This window comes from Xenopus tropicalis, chromosome 2, assembly GCF_000004195.4.
Source record: "Xenopus tropicalis strain Nigerian chromosome 2, UCB_Xtro_10.0, whole genome shotgun sequence".
Taxonomy (NCBI): domain Eukaryota; kingdom Metazoa; phylum Chordata; class Amphibia; order Anura; family Pipidae; genus Xenopus; species Xenopus tropicalis.
Window position 1 is genome coordinate 10,000,250 of NC_030678.2, and position 20,968 is coordinate 10,021,217.

Sequence of the window (20,968 nt, forward strand, 5' to 3'; positions counted from 1 at the left end):
TGGGATCAAGTACAGGTACTGTTTTATTATTACAGAGAAAAGGGAATCATTTAACCATGAAATAAACCCAATAGGGCTGTTCTGCCCCCAATAAGGGGTAATTATATCTTAGTTGGGATCAAGTACAGGTACTGTTTTATTATTACAGAGAAAAGGGAATCATTTAACCATGAAATAAACCCAATAGGGCTGTTCTGCCCCCAATAAGGGGTAATTATATCTTAGTTGGGATCAAGTACAAGTACTGTTTTATTATTACAGAGAAAAGGGAATCATTTAACCATTAAATAAACCCAATAGGGCTGTTCTGCCCCCAATAAGGGGTAATTATATCTTAGTTGGGATCAAGTACAGGTACTGTTTTATTATTACAGAGAAAAGGGAATCATTTAACCATTAAATAAACCCAATAGGGCTGTTCTGCCCCAATAAGGGGTAATTATATCTTAGTTGGGATCAAGTACAGGTACTGTTTTATTATTACAGATAAAAATAAAATTAATTTTAAAAATGTGAATTATTTGATTTAAATGGAGTCTATGGAAGAAGGACTTTCGGAGCTTTTTGAATAACAGGTTTCCAGATAAGGGATCCCATACCTGTACATTTATTCTCATATCCTCTAATATAGGGACCACTGTTCCATTAAATTACACAACTGTGCTTGGTTTCTTCTTCAGGAGCAGCTATAACAGATATAACACTTTGATGTCCCCATTTTCCCCAGTTGGGTATTTCAAGTTAAACAATGGAAACTGGACAAGCAGATTCTATACAAGTGTTCAAAACAGGTATGGCTGTTATAGTGTCCCATCTTATAATATATTGTTTTATTTCTCATCTCTGTGGATAATGTAATAAGAGGTTTATGCCAGTGCTAATAACCCCTTGCAGTCAGTAATATTTCCTGGCCAGCTGTTTGAAAGCAAAAATCTGATTGGTCGCCTTGGGGTACTAGACCTTGAGCAAACCTATTCCTATTATAACTATACTTCCAAATATATAATAATGTAAGGCAGTACTGTAATAACCTGCACAAAATAGAGAGAGGTAGATAATAACAAAAGTCTATATTTATTTACAGTTCTTTTTGTTTATCGGGAAATGTGGTCTCCTTACATTGTATCAGTAAGTATTAAAATATGACCATCAACACAAAAAAAAGTTTTTTCTTTTATTATCAATTAGATGGGTGTTTTCTTATCAGTTTTCCTTGGGCCTTTGTGTTTTTTTTTTCTTGTGGTTTGCAAATTATTAACTTTCCTGTTTTGTATCTTTCTGGCATGAAAATGAAAATTCTGTTCTATAACTCTATGTTACTAACCATAGCAACCAAAAAAGCACATTGACTGTAAGGTTTAAACTAAAATGAGAATTTCACTTACCTCTTATCGTAAATTCCATTTCTTCTAGTCCCGACATGTCAGTACGCATGGGCAGTATTGCCCCCACAGCTAGGAGGTAGGACCTATATACCAAAGCCAATCAAAATTAGCCCTTACCTATAAGACCATGTGACTTCCTCCTCACCACTGTTATACATTTGCCAAGCAATACAAGAAGCAAATAATTGGGATGGGAAACCCCGTACTGACATGTCGGGACTAGAAGAAATGGAATTTACGATAAGAGGTAAGTGAAATTCTCATTTTCTTCTTCGTCCCTTCCATGTCAGTACGCATGGGATCTACCAAGCCATGCCCCTAAAATATAAGGGGTGGGAACAATAATATCAACAGATGCTAAAAACAAATCAAGCATCACAAGAAAAAACGGACCATTCCCGGCTACAAGAATCCTCTCAGGGACCAGAGGGATTTCCACACTACGGTTGCCAAAAACATCCAAGCCCGGCTCGGGAGGATCCTCTGCCAACAAGAAGAAAATGGTCACAATCATAACTCTGACACTGGGCAGTTCACTGGTGTTACCAGCCCCGCAGCAACCGACCAGTTAACCACAACTCTGATGCATTATCCACTAGAGCTGTCTCTATGCCCCCAATCCTTAGCACTAACCTGGGGCCCTAGAAAAATAATTGTGACACACAAGCCTCTAGCTCCAAAGCACACCGGTATCAGCTTAAATTGGTGTTGAGAGCCGTCAAACTCAACAACCCCCAGAGATCAGCCAAAGATAATCCAAGCACAGATCTGAAGCAACGAACAGTGAAAGGGCACACTAGCCATCAAGCCCCCCTATGGCACAAACAAGCTAGGGACTCCAGCCTGTAACAGAGCATGACAGGCTGAAACCCAACTTCCTACCACTCACTGTAGCTACCAACCTTGAGAGGCTACCTAACCAGCAATGTTAGGGCCAGGTTTAGGAACTGTACACGACCTGCAGATGGAAGATCAGCTAACCAGTAAAACATGACTGGAATCAACTGGAAAACATGCATGGAACGACTGGTGCACAGCCAGCCCATACTCAATGTACCATCTAGCCACCCTGCATGAAAGTCAGAAGCGCCATATACTATGCATGCTAAACAACCAGCGGAAAAACCAACACCCTGCCAGAAAGCAGCGGTGGACATGTCAAGAAAAGCACTGGAGAACACGCCAGCTGCCATCCCTGCATGCAAGAGCCCAGAGTGAAAGATAGCTAACACACAAGCAATAGCAAAAAAACTAGCGCTATGCTTGCAATACATGACTCTGCAACCACTGATGGACTGTTCAGATACTGTAACTGCAAAGAAACCGCTCCCCAAACTAGCCACTGCTAGTAAGGAGTGGAATACAAGGTGAAAAACAAGCACCCACACATGCCAAGAAAGCAGCTAAGGTAGACAGCCACAAGCGCCAAGGCACACCATGACATGAACCAAAGACCATATCAAAGGCAGCCAACCACATGCCTGCACCAAGGACCACAGCATGACTGGCAACCATATACGCCAAGGACTAAGCCAAGGCCAGCAGCCACCTGCGCCAAGGAGCACACCAAAACTGGCAGCCTCCTAAACAATTGCCAGCATCCTATGAGCCTAAGCTCCTAACCAGGGCCAGTCTCCCTGGGAGCCAAAGGACAGAAAACAGGGCAAGTTGGCAAGCAAACCAAGGCTAAAACCGGGGTCAAATGAGCCACAAACCAGGACCAAAGGCCAAAATTGGTAAAACGCCAAGCAAGCCAAAGGCCAGAACTAGAGCCAACGGCCAAGCAAGCCAAAGGGCAGAAACAGAGCCAACAGCCAAGCAAGCCAAAGGCCAAAACCAATGGGCAAGCAAGCCAAAAAGTCAAAACTGGAGCCAATGGCCAAAACCTGAGCCAATGGCCAGGCAAGCTGAAGGCCAAAACAGAGCCAAAAAGCCAATCAAGCCAAAAGGCCAATCAAGCCAAAGGTCAAAACCTGAGCCAAAAGGCCAGGACCAGAGCCAAAGGCCAAGCAAGCCAAAGGCCAGAGCCAAGCGGCCAAGCAAGCCAAAGGCCAGAACCAGAGCCAAGTGGCCAAGCAAGCCAAAGGCCAGAACCAGAGCCAAGCGGCCAAGCAAGCCAAAGCCAGAACCAGCGCCAAGCAAGCCAAAGGCCAGAATCAGAGCCAATGGCCAAGCAAGCCAAAGACCAGAACCGGGCCAACGGTCACACCAGCCAAAGGCCAAAACCAATGGGTAAGTGAGCCAAAAGGTCAAAACTGGAGCCAATGGCCAAAACCAGAGTCAATGGCCAAGTAAACTAAGGCCCAAAACAGAGCCAAAAGGCTGAAACCAGAGCCAAAGGTCTGAACCAATGGACCAAGCAAGGCAAAGACTAAACTAATGTCCAAGCGAGCCAAAGGTCAAAACTGGAACCAATGGGCAAGCAAGCCAAAGGCCAAAATCAGATCCCACTGCCGAGCAAGCCAAAGGACAGAACTGGGAAAAACGGCCAAGCAAACCAGAAGACAGAACCAGCGGCCAAGTGAGCTAAAAGCCAGAATGGAAGAAGCAGCCAAGTGAGTCAAGGCCAGAACCAGGGCCAGCGACCAAGCAAAGAAAACTGCCAAACCAAGGACCAGTGGCCACTCAAGCCAACAAGGACCAGCAGGCAAGCAAGCCAGAGTCCAAAACAAGGACCAGCAGGCAAGCCTATAGCAAAAATTCTGCTGCCAGGGGTGAGAGGCAGTAGCAAAGCAAGCCAAAGGCCATAACCCGGAACCACAGCCAAGGGCAACAAAAGCCATAAACAGACCCAACAGCCAAGCAAGCCAAAGACCGTAATCTGGGCCAACAGGCACACAAGGCAAAGTCCATGACAAGGACCGGCAGCCAAGCAAGCCAAGGCTATAGCAGAAAGTCTGATGCCAGGGGTCAGAGGCAGTAGACAGATGAGCTCGAGGCCATAAGCAGGAACTGCAGCCAAGTGAGGCAAAGGCCATAGACAGAACCAACGGCCAAGCAAACCAAAAACAATAATCACGGCCAGGGTCAGGCACACAAGGCAAAGCCCAAAACAAGGAACATCAGTCATGCAAGCCAGAGACATAGCAAAAAACTGGCTAACAGGGACCAAGAACAGCAGTCACGCTGACCAAAGGCCATAACCAGGACAATGACCAACAGGCACGTAAGCAAAGGTCATAGCACAAGCCGGCAGTCATGCAAAATGACAGTCACAGAGCAATCAAACATTTACCAATGTTGGCTCCTATCATGCTAGCAGACAGAAATATACCTGTAAACACACCAGAAAGAAAAAGGAGTTGTTGAACTACAACTCTGTTCATACCTGGTAGGAAAAAACTTCCTTTTAAGCCAAAGACCCAACCAGGGCCTGCAGAAATAAAATAAGCAGGAAAAGGTACAACACTGCCACAGCAGAAACCCCAGTTAAACCAGGAAGCCCCTGATGAAATAAGAGCTGCTATACCTGCTGTGTCTGCACAGTAGATTTGACTCACAAGGAATTCTACATATATGAAATAGCAATAACAAGGAGCCCAAGAAGCATACAAGCACCTAACAAGATAACACTGGCTTGTAGGTAAAGGCAAATTCCAGTCAGAACCCTGGAGGAAGACTGGTTAAAAGGTGCAGACTCCCTGTGAGAAAAGGAGATACTATACTGCTACAGCAGTGCAACTCCCAGCCAGTCTGGGCACACCTGGTGTAATAATGAGCTCCCATACCTGCAGAGTCCGCATGGTAGACTCACAAAGAAAAGCTAACAATATGAAACAGCAATAGCAAGGAGGCCTAGAAGCATACAAACACCTTACAGGATAAAATTGGCTTGTAGGCAAAATGCAAACTCCAGTCAGAACCGTGGGGAAAGGTTGGTTATAAGGTTCAGACTCCCTGCGAGAAAAGGAGATACCATACTACTACAGCAGTCCAACTCCCAGCCAGTCTGGATGTACCCAGTGTAATAATGAGCCCCAATACCTGCAGAGTTTGCATGGCAGACTCGACTCACCAAGAAAGGCTAACAATATGAAACAGCAATAGCAAGGAGGCCTAGAAGCACACAAACACCTTACAGGATAAAATTGGCTTGTAGGCAAAATGCAAACTCCAGTCAGAACCCTGGAGAAAGGCTGGTTATAAGGTGCAGACTCCCCGTAAGAAAAGGAGATACCATACTGCTACAGCAGTGCAACTCCTAGAACAGTCTTGGAAGCACCTGGTGTAAATGAGCACCCATACGAGCACCAATACCTGCACCCATACCTGCACCCATACCTGCACCCATACCTGCACCCATACCTGCTGTGTCTGCACAGAGGACTCAGGCTTACAGTAAAAACACTAAAGATATCAATAGCAAAGTGCCCTAAAGGAGCACTTACACCTTACCAGATAGCAGTGAGTAGTCAGCAGCATGGCAACTCCCACAAGAACCCAGACAGCCTTCAGCTGAGGGACATAATTAGCTCATTAGTATGCAGGCTTCTCAGTGCACTGAGCATTTCAAACACACAGTGGAGACTGAAGATTCATACTCACCAGATTCAGGCTTAGTTATCACTAGCCCATATCCATACCCATGGCCCTTTAGTCCGAAATGTCTTCAAAGGCTCAAAACATCATAGGAAAAAGGAGACTCAATTGATCACAGGCAGGAAAGTGGAAATACCCACGCCTGTATACTTTCCCACTAAGCAGCTGTTCACATACTGTGCATACATGGGAATAGAGCAGGGGGCTATTTTAGCACAAGGCTAGGACCATGGGTATGCCCACACCTGCATTTCTTCCCAATAGGTGAAAGTTTGATTACTTTACTTATTGGGGCATCAGGTAAAATCTTCTCCATTACCTGGGAATCATCCCTCTATGTATACACAGAGGTAAAAAATAAAATAAATAAATAAAATGACAAAAACAAAAGAAAAATCAAACTGTGAAATCACAAAATGGTGAGGAGGGAGATCCTACCTCCTGTTCAGTAGGACAAAAAATAACAGTGGTGAGGAGGAAGTCACATGGTCTTATAGGTAAGGGCTAATTTTGATTGGCTTTGGTATATAGGTCCTACCTCCTAGCTGTGGGGGCAATACTGCCCATGCGTACTGACATGGAAGGGACGAAGAAGAAATCTTAATAAAGATATAGGACCTGTTATCCAGAATATTGGTGACCTGGGGTTTTCCAGATAAGGGGTCTTTCCATAATTTGGACTGCAAAAAAATCAGAACCATTAACTAAACCCAATAGGGCTGTTAAGTCCCCAATAAGGGGTAATTATATCTTAGTTGGGATCAAGTAAAGGTATTGTTTTATTATTACAGAGAAAAGGGAATCATTTAACCATTAAATAAACCCAATAGGGCTGTTCTGCCCCCAATAAGGGGTAATTATATCTTAGTTGGGATCAAGTACAGATACTGTTTTATTATTACAGAGAAAAGGGAATCATTTAACCATGAAATAAACCCAATAGGGCTGTTCTGCCCCCAATAAGGGGTAATTATATCTTAGTTGGGATCAAGTACAGGTACTGTTTTATTATTACAGAGAAAAGGGAATCATTTAACCATTAAATAAACCCAATAGGGCTGTTCTGCCCCCAATAAGGGGTAATTATATCTTAGTTGGGATCAAGTACAGGTACTGTTTTATTATTACAGAGAAAAGGGAATCATTTAACCATTAAATAAACCCAATAGGGCTGTTCTGCCCCAATAAGGGGTAATTATATCTTAGTTGGGATCAAGTACAGGTACTGTTTTATTATTACAGAGAAAAGGGAATCATTTAACCATGAAATAAACCCAATAGGGCTGTTCTGCCCCAATAAGGGGTAATTATATCTTAATTGGGATCAAGTACAGGTACTGTTTTATTATTACAGAGAAAAGGGAATCATTTAACCATGAAATAAACCCAATAGGGCTGTTCTGCCCCAATAAGGGGTAATTATATCTTAATTGGGATCAAGTACAGGTACTGTTTTATTATTACAGAGAAAAGGTAATCATTTAACCATTAAATAAACCCAATAGGGCTGTTCTGCCCCCAATAATTTAAAAATTAGAATTATTTGCTTATAATGGAGTCTATGGAAGATGGCTTTCACAGAGCTTCCTGGATAACAGATCCTATGCCTGTATTCATATTTTTTATTTCTTATGAACTTTTGAAGAATACAATAGTAATAATAATGCCCCTTCCTCTCAGAGCTCTCTGTTGTACCCTGGTCTCACTCGAGAGAGAGTCGGCCACCTGCTTTCTCAACATGTCAGGTAGCACCATTCCTACAGGTGTCATGCTTTCTGGACTTTATTCCACTTTCCCTCTTGAGTATATGTTCACCTGTGGAATTCCATTAAAAAAATCCTCTCCTGCTGGCGAAATCCCTGGGCCGGTGCATGCGCATTAGAGGGACATGACACCCACCAGAGGCTGTTCCAGGGTACAATCAAACCCTACTCTTGCTTGAGTCTCTATCTTCCAATGTGCCTTGTGGGGTCCAAACACTAGGTAATGCCTTAATGGACCTCTCTGCTAGATAACCTACTCTTGTCTCTGGTCTCTAGGATGAGCTATTAGGATGGGGTCTCAGATATCTCAGATACCTCACTGTTTCGACTCTCTTTAGTCTGGGGCTTCTTGGATACTTGTCCCTTCTGGGACCTCCTGTCTCACAGCACAACAAAGAAGTGGATAGCGCACCCTCAGATAAGGGTGAGGTGCTATTCTCGGGGGGGGGCACCCATAAAGAGTCCCCTCAATACAAAGCAATAATTGATCTAGAGGAATGCATAAATTAACCTTATGTGTTTCAACCACCATGTGGTCTTCATCAGGACCCTGATGCCCCTGATGAAATGAGTAGGGCTAATTTATGTAATCATTTTGTGATGTAATAAATATTACATCCTCTAGGTTAATTATTTTCCTGTCTCAGATCTAAAACCGTGCCTTTGTTTAACTGCGTAGTTCTAAAAAGACTGAGAGCACTGTACCCTTCTCTTATATATCTTCATTCTAATATGGTTTTATTCTATTTTCTACAGGCTGTGGTGTATCTAACAACAGTGTAACCAGCCGAATAGTAGGAGGAACTTATGCCAACTTGGGAAACTGGCCGTGGCAAGTCAGTGTACGGTACAATACAGGACTTTTATGTGGTGGGTCCCCCAAGTGGATAGTGACTGCAGCTCACTGTGTATATGGGTACGTATATGCATCTCAAATTATTATAGTTTATTTTTGTAGTTTTTTTAAGGTGTAGATATTGTTGTTTACGTTATATTAGAATAAAAAAAAACATAAAATCATTTCTACGTTTTATGATCTCTATGAAACACTCGGATTGTGGCTTCCTACCTCGTAAAATGGGAAGACAGGTATCTATTGCCCCATGGAAACACTTTGCAGAGAAAGTAGGCGGGCTTAGGTGCATAAGGAGGGCTGATCTCTGTCGGTAATAGAGGTTGGGATCTTGCAAGGCTCTGTTTAATAATATAATATAATATATATAAATATATTTTACCTTGTACTTTTCTTTATTTTCATCTAGATTTCATTTCTTTGGGAAAAAAGTTAATTGCATGTACAGAGATTATGATATACTGACACCTGGCTGCAGGGTCGGACTGGAAAAATCCAGGTGGGCCCCGGCTCTACTGGGCCCCAGCAGCCCAGACCCGATCCTTGCAGGCGCTACCCCTGCCCAACCGTTCCCCCCCGACGCATTAAATTTACGAGCTTGGGGGAGTATGTCGGGTGGGGGGCCCCTGCAGAGGGGTGGGGGGTTAGGGGATGCGGCCGGCGGGGGCACCTGCAGGGCCCCTGGGGCGGGAGCCCCGGTGGGCCCTTCACCCCCTGTCCGATCCTGCCTGGCTGGATATAACTGGGCTATAAATCTTGACTGCTACATTATATTATAGCAGTGGGATAAAGGGGTTGAAGAACATGTAAACCCTACATTTTCCTACCAAGTTGGGCACATCTTCCCCACCCAAACCACACCATTTCTATGACATATACCCCTTCTGTTCCCCAGCACCGTCATATTTTCCTAAAACAAATAGCACCCAGTGCCATCTTCAATGCATGATAATGGAGAGCTCAACCTATCACTGAACCAGAAGACCTTCTTCTTTGCATGGGGTCAATACATCAATGTGGAAAAATCCAGAAGCACACCAATAGTTTGAATTGCATCTAAAACGTCATTTATTTGATGAAAAAACAAAGGGCAACATTTCAAACCTTTCTGGGCCCTTTATCAAGCCCGGAGGGACCTGAAACACTGCCCTTTGTTTTTTCGTATGTATATGGCCAAAAGGAATCACATTTTTGGTGCAGTTCAAACTATTGGTGTGCTTCTGGATTTTTCTCACACATCTTCAATGACATTTACATCTGCAAACAGCACGTGTGCTATAAAGTTCCTGCAGTGAAGAATGCAGGCTTACACAGGCAGAACTTTGATGACAGGTAAACTGAGCCCAGGAGAGGAGGTTAGGAGAAGTGATGGGTGAATCTGTCCCATTTTGTTTTCTGGAAAAATGTGTGAAATATCCGTGAAACGTTTAAATTTTTGTCTAACGTGTCTTTTTTTGCCGTTACCATGCCTATTTTTATGCAACCACGATTTTTTTTGACGCACAAAAAAAAATTTCTCGGCGAATTTTCACAAAACAATCGCCAATGGCAAAATGCAGAAATTCACTGCGAATCCATGCCTGTCAAAAAAGTTTGCTCATCACTAGTTAGGAGAGAAAAACATGTTTCTCTAGCAGACAGGGGCGGGCCAAGCTGACCGGGTGCCCTAGGCAATCCGGGCGGCCACTTTCCCCCCCCCGAACTGTCATCTGAACGGTCATTGCCTCCACTGCTAATGACAAGCGGTGGGGGCAATGATGACAGAGGAAGGGGACTAGGGGTAGGCAGGAGAGGCCCCCCAATCGTTGCGCCCTAGGCAGCTGCCTCTTCTACCTACCCCTAGTTCCAGCCCTGCTAGAGCACCCAGCTAGAGATGAGCTTCTATGGAAACCAGCTGTGCCATCTCTTCATTGGCTGCTAGACTACAGGGTGTGTTTGGTTACTTGAGTTGAGAAAAAACTGAGCATGCTCAGTAGCAAAGAGCTAAAATCAATTCCTGCACTTACACAAAGGCCTGGTGGTATTTATTGTAGGTCACTAAAGGAGGCTTTCAGACCCATTTACTCAGTGTTACATGAATGCTACCCTGCTAGTGGATATCAAGCTTCATATTTATCTTATTTTAAAATGTACATGAAAATTTGTATTTATATTGATGATATATTTTGAAACTTAATTCCGACTATCACACTGTTTCCTGATAGGCCTTACTCAAGTGCTCCTGGATGGAAGGTCTTCGCTGGGACACTGACCCTGCCAAGTTACTATGATCCCAGTGGATATTCCGTGGAAAGAATAATTGCGCACCCTGGTTATAATTCTTCCACTAATGATAATGATATCGCTCTAATGAAACTAAGCAATGAGTTAACATTTGGCTGTAAGTATTCTTCTGCCTTGTAGTGTTGGGGCAAGAACCAAGAATCTGTAGCCAATCAGAGAATTAAATGTTTGCAGCTCAGTTCAGAGCAACATAATGTGAGTGAGAGGGGATTCCTACATCCAATATGGTATTGACATAAACCCCTTAACAACAGCGGTTTCCCAGAGGAGATGGGCAAACAATTGCTCCTATTGGGGGGATATCATTGGGGGAAATTGCTTACCCCACTGGGATTAATAGAGCCCACACTCTGTATGGGGGAAACAATATCATTTTATGCATAAAATACTCCTAATGGGCACTGTGCCCCCAGCAACAGGAAGGAGATCCCAGTGGGGGCGGCCATATTGTGGCACTAACATGCAGATTAGCTCTCTTGCAGTGCCCAGGGTCTCAGTAAAAAAGAAACCTAAAGTCTCAAAAATAATTGCAGTGGATCATTATCTCCAGAGTGACATGGGGATAGATGCCATCTCTGGGAAGGTAAAAGGTGCATTGGGTGGCTCGGGGGGGGGGCAGCTCTGTGCCACAAAGGCCTGTATTGCTGCATTGTACCTGTGGCACCTACTGTGGCTCTGCATAGGAAATGCTGATATTTTATAATAGAAAAAATTAAAATAATTTTATTATTTATCTGTTATGTTATTGTTTTTTCAGATAGCATTCAGCCGGTGTGCTTACCTAACTCTGGAATGTTCTGGGAGGCTGGAACCGCAAGTTGGATATCTGGTTGGGGATCGACCTATGAAGGAGGTAATAAAAAGCCCTGATTATCATTACCATGTTTAAAAATGGACTAGATAGATAGATAGATGATAGAAAGATGATAGATAGATAGATAGATAGATAGATAGATAGATAGATAAATGATAGATAGATAGATGATAGATAGATAGATAGATAGATGATAGATAGATAGATAGATAGATAGATAGATGATAGATAGATAGATGATAGATAGATAGATGATAGATAGATACATAGATAGATAGATAGATAGATAGATAGATGATAGATAGATAGATAGATAGATAGATGATAGATAGATGATAGATAGATAGATGATAGATAGATAGATAGATAGATAGATAGATAGATAGATAGATGATAGATAGATGATAGATAGATGATAGATAGATAGATAGATAGATAGATAGATACATAGATAGATAGATAGATAGATAGATAGATGATAGATAGATAGATAGATGATAGATAGATGATAGATAGATAGATAGATAGATAGATGATAGATAGATAGATAGATGATAGATAGATGATAGATAGATAGATAGATAGATAGATACATAGATGATAGATAGATAGATAGATAGATACATAGATAGATAGATGATTGATAGATAGATAGATATATAGATAGATAGATGATAGATAGATACATAGATAGATGATAGATAGATAGATAGATAGATAGATACATAGATAGATAGATGATTGATAGATAGATAGATATATAGATAGATAGATGATAGATAGATACATAGATAGATGATAGATAGATAGATAGATCGATAGATACATAGATACATAGATAGATGATAGATAGATAGATAAATAGATAGATAGATAGATAGATAGATGATAGATAGATAGATCGATAGATACATAGATAGATAGATAGATGATAGATAGATCGATAGATACATAGATAGATAGATAGATGATAGATAGATAGATGATAGATAGATATATAGATAGATAGATAGATGATAGATACATAGATAGATGATAGATAGATAGATAGATCGATAGATACATAGATAGATAGATAGATAGATGATAGATAGATAGATGATAGATAGATATATAGATAGATAGATAGATAGATGATAGATACATAGATAGATGATAGATAGATAGATAGATAGATAGATAGATAGATAGATGATAGATCGATAGATAGATAAACCCAACTATAACACTGCAACACTATGGAAAAAAATCCCTGCAAAAAAAAAACCTATCAATGTAAAATTGTTTACCCCATTGGAGGCACAGCTGAAAAGAGCCCTCACTGTGGTTATGGGAAACAATAGCATTTTGTTTAAAAAATGCTCCTAACGGGCACTGTGCCCCCAGCAACAGGAGGGGGCTCCCAGTGGGGCGGCCATGTTGTGACACTAACATACAAATGGTACTTAGTGCCCCAATTTGCTCATTATGTGCATGTGAGACCCCCAGCTCTACGGGGCCAACAGCTACATTAATATGCAATATAATCCTCCAATGAGAATCCCAGCTGGTCACCTGATAGGTTTCCCTTTAATTACATATGGAAAACAATTTAACAATGAGAATTCTACTGATCAAAATCTCAATTACAGATGCAAGAGAAGTGACCAATGAGAATGCTGATTCCCAGCACTGTGTCAGGCCCCTTGCTGGTACCTTACATATAGAGATAATGATGGCATTTTCCCGTCATTATATGGCACAGGAATCAGACATGGGGATAAAGGGACAGACTTGTTCAGTGCTGGGAAACTGTGCTTATTGCTCCCAACTCCAATTGCAGGAACAGAGAACAGGGAGCCGGATTTACTCACATCAGCTGGGATTCTCATTGGAGGATTATTTTGCATATTAATGTAGCTGTTGGCCCCGTAGAGCTGGGGGTCTCACATGCACATAATGAGCAAACTGGGGCACTAAGTATCATTTGCATGTTAGTGCCACAATATGGCCGCCCCCACTGGGAGCCCCTCCTGTTGCTGTTGCTGGGGGCATAGTGCCCATTAGGAGCATTGTTTGCACAAAATGGGATTGTTTCCGCCATACTGAGTGTGGGCTCTATTAACCATACTTCCGGTGGGGTAAACAATTTTCTTCTGATAGGTGCCCTTAAGTCATGTTGGAGTGTTGGGGCTCAATAAGTATCACTGGGCTGGGGGCAGCTTTGGGGGACTTCTCACCCCAAACATTTTACCGCCACAGCTCATTACTAATACTCACACGTTCCCATGGATTTTCATAGGAATGTGTCAGTATCGCTCCAATGCATAATAATAATACAGGTAAGTCTCTTTATTCTCACTTCCCATGGACTAATTCATTGTAACTGCTGATTTCTTTTTTACCTGTTTTGCAGGTTTCGCTTCTCCATATCTGCAGTATGCTGCAGTTCCACTGATTGACTCAAATGTGTGCAATCTAACTAATGCGTACAATGGGCAAATTACAGCTTCTATGATATGTGCTGGCTATCTTAGTGGGGGAGTAGATACATGCCAGGTAAGCCCTTGGGTGAAGCAGGAGGATGCCATTTTTTTCAGATTCATGAAACCATGAGGGGGTGGTCATAGTTTAAACACATTGCTATTTGTCTGTAAGTGCATTTATGCAGTTGGTCCTGTGCTGTTGTTGCAGTGCTGCTCCTATGAGTGTGGGTGGATGGTTCATGGGGGAGCCGCAATGCTGCACTGCGCTGCTCAACTAAACTTTACTCAGTTGTTGCTGGACTACAAATCCCAGAATAATGTAACATATAATGAAGGTTGAGGCATGCTGGGAGCTGTAGTCCAGAAGACATGTGCCCTCTTTCGTTTAGACGTAGGTACGCTGCTGATTCCTGAGCTGAAGAGCTGGCTGTGCTGTGCCCTACACTGGTGTAACTGTTTGGTTTCCCCCACATATAAGTCCCACTCACTGCTCTGCATACACACCGTGTTACTCTGCTTATGCTTTGGGATTGGGCCTTTCAGGGGAACCAGTTGCTGGGTTTAAAGCAAACAGGGATGCGGTGCTTATGAAAATTATTTAATAATAAGCCATATATGTGAAAACAGAAAAAACAAAGTTTGAACAGTGGCGGCGGGGGGGGGGGGGGGGATGCAACATCTATTGTTTGCCACATACAAAGTTGTTTAGCACAGACTTTTTTTTAACATTTCCTTCCTTATTGTATTCAGGTTCCTCTGCTTGAAGTAGGGCCCCACTTGTCCAGTTTTGACCCGGACAGCCCGGTTTTGGGTAGGGCTGGGCAGGTCAAAACTGGCCGCCCGGTTTAACCAATTTGGAAAACTAGGCAGGATTTTTCAAGTTTCACGGAGCAATCAGGGCCGATTCTGGACATATCGCTGCCTGAGGCGGCTCCTGGATGCCGCCCCCCCCCACTCCCCAGCGCTTACCTTCTGAGCGCAGGAGCGGGTCCGGGGGTGGTGAGATCGCTAGTGCAGAGAGCGCAATTGCGCTCTCTGCACTAGAAGAGCCGAATTTCCGGTTTAAAAACTGGAAATTCGGCTCTTAAAGTTACCAGGAGCGGCTTTTTGCCGCCCCTGGTAACTGGGGCGCTTCTGCCGCCTGGGGTGAGTTTCTCAACTCGCCTAATGGCAGAAGCGCCCCTGGGAGCAATTGGCCAATCGCTGCATCATATCCCCCATGTGACATCACTGCCCAGTGACATCACACCCTGTCATCCCCGTGATGTCAGTGGCTGTCCCTGTGACATCACCCTGCCCGGAGTTTCTGCGCAGGAGAGGTAGCAACCCTAGATTGAAGTCCTATTAGAAATTTATTGGAGCAGTTGTAGGGGCCCACCAATGAGATCTTTGCCCTGGGCCCACTGGTACCTAAAAGCAACCCTGCCAATGGTAGGTAGCACACTGTCAGCAAGTTTCTGTATATCTACTGAGTAAGGAACATGTTATCCCCATACACCAGATATGACTCCGCTTTACCAGGCAGTGTCACTGCAGAACTGAAGAGAAACATCTTTAGGTTTAGATCTTTCCATTTCTACCAGTGGTAAGGGCACAGATACATACAGGAAACAAAGCCACACACTATGGTCAGTTTCAGCAAGGGAAAGTTAACCTTACAGACTGAGCGCTGACTGCAACAGAACTCAGCACCCAGGGCTGTAAGACAGCAGTACTGTGCCACCCTTCAGCTTTTAACTGGTTTTAACATTATCTGTTTTTATTTTATAGGGTGACAGTGGGGGACCTTTAGTGACCCAAACAAACTCCACTTGGTGGCTTGTTGGGGACACCAGCTGGGGAGATGGCTGTGCCCAAGCCAATAAACCTGGTGTATATGGGAATATGGCAACGTTCTTGGATTGGATATATTTACAGATGAGGGTAAGGAACACTGATCACTGTTATTATTACTCCTGGGAAATCCAGACTAGATCTGCTGTGTCTTTATCTGTAGCCAGACTGTGCCCTGCTGTGCCAGGGTGCTAATGTGTATGGAACTTACTGTACCCCCAGATTTGGCTTGGCTTTAGATATTCTAGACTTTTGATGAATCTTCCTCACCATAAAATACAAGACTATGAACTCATTTAGGAATGTAAGTGCATCTGCAAAGATCTAAAATGGATGCATTGTTGCATATCTGATGTCACATTGGTGCTAGATACTAGACCCCACACATGTTCCTACCAACTGACGGCTAGTTCTAAGGCACCCATTAGCCTGAATAGTCCTTGAACTACCCAAATGGAAACTATAGAACCATGCAAGACCTCCTTCCTGGACCTGATGGGGTTCTCCTAGACAAATGGATGCATGAGGGTGTATGCGTTGGTGTGCCAGAAGTGGTAATTTGTGCTTATACCCACATCGGCCAAGTTGCAGAGGATACTACGTAGTGTCATTGGTATTCTGGGAAAATGCAGTGGGAATTTGTATCCAGTTAGTACAGTTTTCACTCACTTGAAAAATGAGCATTACTGTCTTTTAATTGCTTAGAAAACCACATGAGACAAAGAGAAATGTTGGGCCTACATAGTGCACTATGGGAAACAGAAATGCTGGTCTGCCTGTAGGAGATCCCATACATCTATAATGTAAATCCAATGCACTTAGTGTTTAATATACCATTTGCCTAATAATAACAATTATTTCTGTCTTTTGCAGACTTACAGCTGATGAATTATCCTCTTTTATTTTGATGATTTAAATGCAGAATCTATAAAATGAGAGATGATTTATTGCAATGGATTAATATTCCCAGTGTTGGCACAGAATAACCATCCATTGTTGGTTCAACTAGAATGAAGTTTGTTGAAGTACAAGAGCCTTGGGTATGGACAGTGTACGACTCCCAGGCAAAATGAAGGTTCAGCCAATCCCCATGGCTGCACCCAGATATTATCTACTAGATACTGTATATCATGACCTTGATAAGTGAAATGCTCCATAGACATTGCAAGGCTCCCTCTTCCCTTACTCAAGCCCTGGTATAGGAGGGTTTTGGACAATGTGGGCTGCATACGGACTGACTGATTCTAATAAAAAAGGCTTCCAGAAATTTTAATATTCTCAAAAGTACAGTTTATTTTTTGTAAAGCTTGTGTCTGTGTCTGGTTCTTGGGAATGGGTAATATTTAGCTAAACAGTCTAACATGGGAACATATACTTGGTGTGTCTGGGTGCCCTCTAAAATGAGAATTCTCAGTCTTGAGGATGTAGCTGGCAAACAGGGCTCAGGCAGGGGGCCTGGATCAGTCAAAGTTCTGGCTTTAGTTTTCAAAATTAACGGATCTGTATTTGGTTCAAAGAGCATTGGGGCCTGTCAGGAACATGCCACTCTCAGACGCACGTGACACCGGGAGGGGGCAAGAAGGGGTTACACTCAGTCACCTCTCACACAGGTTAGACTAACATCAGGCCCCCCAAACACACCACCACCCCAAATAAATATTCGCTGCCACCAACTATCATTAACAGGCGATAGAAACCTAATACACAAATATATCACACAAGCTTTCTTACTGGAGTTAGGGTTAGTTTCCACTAATTCTACAGCACCAAAGGGTTAATTACAGTCAAATTCAATCCAAATAACCTGGAGAGTACACATGCTCATCAGTGCAACAGTGTAATTTATTGAGATATCATCGCACTTACATGTTTCGGCTAACAGCCTTCCTAAGGATACACCTGAGGAAGGCTGTTAGCCGAAACATGTAAGTGCAATGATATCTCAATAAATTACACTGTTGCACTGATGAGCATGTGTACTCTCCAGGTTATTTGGATTGAATTTGAAAGTTGTACAGCCAGCACGGGGCCTGTTACCTGTTGATGAGTACTTCCTTTGAATACTGGAACCTACGGTAGGACTCTGAATTTTCAATTGCGGTTAATTACAGTCAAACACACTCTCCTGCTAGAAGTCAATTAGTTAATTAGCATTAACACGGAACTTCCCCTCCACAGTTACAGATATGAGGTTATAACATTCTAGGCCCAGGTATGTGAGTCTTTAGAGGAAAAGGACATAACCTTTCAAATTTTATATTTCATAATACAAGGGTAAACAGTGCATTTAAAAAGATTTTACACAAAGAGACATATACATACAAACAGTAACTAAAATAAAAGGGAATAAAACACAGAGAAACCCTATGTACATTACGGAGTTATCCTTTGTGTCCTCCTGAGGCAAAAGTATGGAAATTCTGAGCCCACCCCCCAACAGAGATTGGGACCCAAGAATGAGCTAAAGAATACCTGGGTCTGTGGCCATTTTTATGTCCCTGCTGGTCCCCTCCCTCATTATCGTATGCATGAGGAGGGAGTGTCCAGGAACTTGTCACATGACCCCCCCCGGTAGAGAGCTGCACTCATGCCAGTTTCTTATCATATAATATTGGTACTTGCCAGTACCCAATATTATTCTGAAAAAAGGGGCTTGTGTTAACCCATATGTGGGCGATCAGAATGATACCAAACATGAGGGGGGTCTCATGGCCCAGTCCCCCAGAAGCTATCCCCCCTAACTGGTGGGTATAGGCAGTCCCTATATCATTGGGAAGCATCTGGCCTCCTCATAACCAATATATAATTTATGAGGATTGTGAACCCTAAAGCAAAGGAGATATGGATCCCTTTCTATAATCCATATTTTCTCCTACCTGCACCCCCTGCCGTTCTTAGGTCCACCATTGCCTTTCAAAGAAACCAAAGACCCCCAGCTTCCTGCCCCAAATGGCTGGCTCCACATTGCCTGATGCCCCAGATAGGTTTGTCCTCTGAGCATGAGCTGAAATAAATTAGAGGTAAGAATCCTACTACAGGCTGATAAATCGAGTAACTATATCTATATAAATACCATGCAATGTACAGACTTATTAAACCAAAGCCTGGGAAAGTTACTGTATTCAGACTATATATATTATACAGCCTGAATGACAGTGGTAGCCTCTACAGGAGATAACAGGGCAGCTGGAATGTTGTCCAAATAACTAGATGGCTATCTGGCAGGTTCTGCATGGGTTAATAATATAATATATATATATATATATATGACATCCGCAACTCGATAAGGCCCAGTAAAATTAGAGGTCAGGCTCTGACAGCAGGCTGCTGAATTAAATAACTATATCTATAGATCTACCGTGCAATATGTAGTGTTAATAAAGCAAAGCCCAGTAAAGTTACTGAATTCAGGCTTTTGCCCCATTACCGAGCCCCACTGCCCTCTCTGTATCCTCCAACTACAGCTCTCTGTATCCTCCAACTACAGCTCTCTGTATCCTCCAACTACAGCTCTCTGTGTACTCTAATGAGTTGCAGTAGTTGCAGCTCAGTGTCACAGCCTGGTTTTCTATAGAATAATGAGAGTACATTTTTGGGCCCAGGCTGACATCCATGCTGCCTGAGTGATAACAGTGAGCATAGGCGGAGGGTGACTTTTTTGTTTGGGGAGGCTAAAGATGGGCCATATATAGACTGGCCTAAAGCTAATGTGAGTGGATTCGCTGCTGGTGTAAAAAATGAACCTCCTAACTACCTCTTTCTGTTCCCACTGACTTCCAAGGATTCTGTACAAAAGTGCGGGTGGGGTGCTTTTTTTTACCCTAAAATGCTTAGGATGTAAAAGTATCCATATGTGCACTTCTGTTAGGGGATCTGCAAACATTTGTGTTTGTGATCAGTTAGCTTAAAGGGGTAGTTCACCTTTAAATTCACTTTTAATGTAATGTAATGTAGACTGATATTCTGAGACAATTTACAATTGGTCCTCTTTTATTTTTAATGGTCTTTCAGTTATTTAGCTTTTTGTTCAGCAGAACTCCATTTAGTAATTTAGCAGCTATCTGGTTGTTAGGGATAAGTAATAAAATATTATAATAATAAAAATGTAGCCTCGCAGAGCATCATTTTTTGGCCCCCATTTGAAATCTGGAAAGAGGCAGGAGAGAAAGGCAAATTATTCAAAAAAATTAATTAGGAAGACCAATTGCAAAGTTGCTAGGAATAGGCCATTTTATAACATACTAAAAGTTAACGTAAAAGTGAACCAACCCTTTAGATGTGTTTACGTTAGTTTTATAGCAAGAAAGGCAGTGGGTACTGACTCCCCAGGCATTTTATATACAGTGAGATGCAGTCTGTATTTACAAAACCAGCACATTATATACAGTGAAACACAGTCTGTATTTACAAAACCAGCACATTATATACAGTGAAACACAGTCTGTATTTACAAAACCAGCACATTATATACAGTGAGACGCAGTCTGTATTTACAAAACCAGCACATTATATACAGTGAGACGCAGTCTGTATTTACAAAACCAGCACATTATATACAGTGAGACGCAGTCTGTATTTACAAAACCAGCACATTATATACAGTGAGACGCAGTCTGTATTTACAAAACCAGCACATTATATACAGTGAAACACAGTGGGTATGGATGGCAGATATTCAGGCCCTGGCACTATAACACTGGCACTTATACACAACATTGGCTCCACTGTAACTAACTAGAAATGAACAAAACAACAATAAAAAAAATAGTAAGTGCAAAAAACAACAACAACAAATATGAGCAGAGGGATAAAGCATAGCAATAAACTGGGTCCACTATCAGCCGATCACTGCTTCCTCAGCTTCCTTCACACTGCAGTAATAAAGTTGTTTGCTTACAGTTTCTCCAGGTATTAGGCCAAAGAAGCAGTTACCAAGTGGAAAACACCTCTTCAGATAGCAGTCACTGGTCACTCTGGAGAAAAGGGGTTTTACCTCACATACAGCCCAGCTCTGTGCATGGCTTCTCTCTGGG

The 20,968-nt window shown here is 42.6% G+C and overlaps 1 protein-coding gene and 1 pseudogene across 2 annotated transcripts in view; both read left to right on the plus strand.

Moving 5' to 3' along the window:
- Positions 1–17,195, plus strand: part of LOC100494624 — a 37,178-nt pseudogene extending 19,983 nt beyond the window's left edge.
- The window catches only part of tmprss2.4 (transmembrane serine protease 2 gene 4), a 102,171-nt gene that overhangs the window by 37,289 nt on the left and 43,914 nt on the right, over positions 1–20,968 (plus strand). The gene's annotated exons all lie outside the window — the stretch shown is intronic.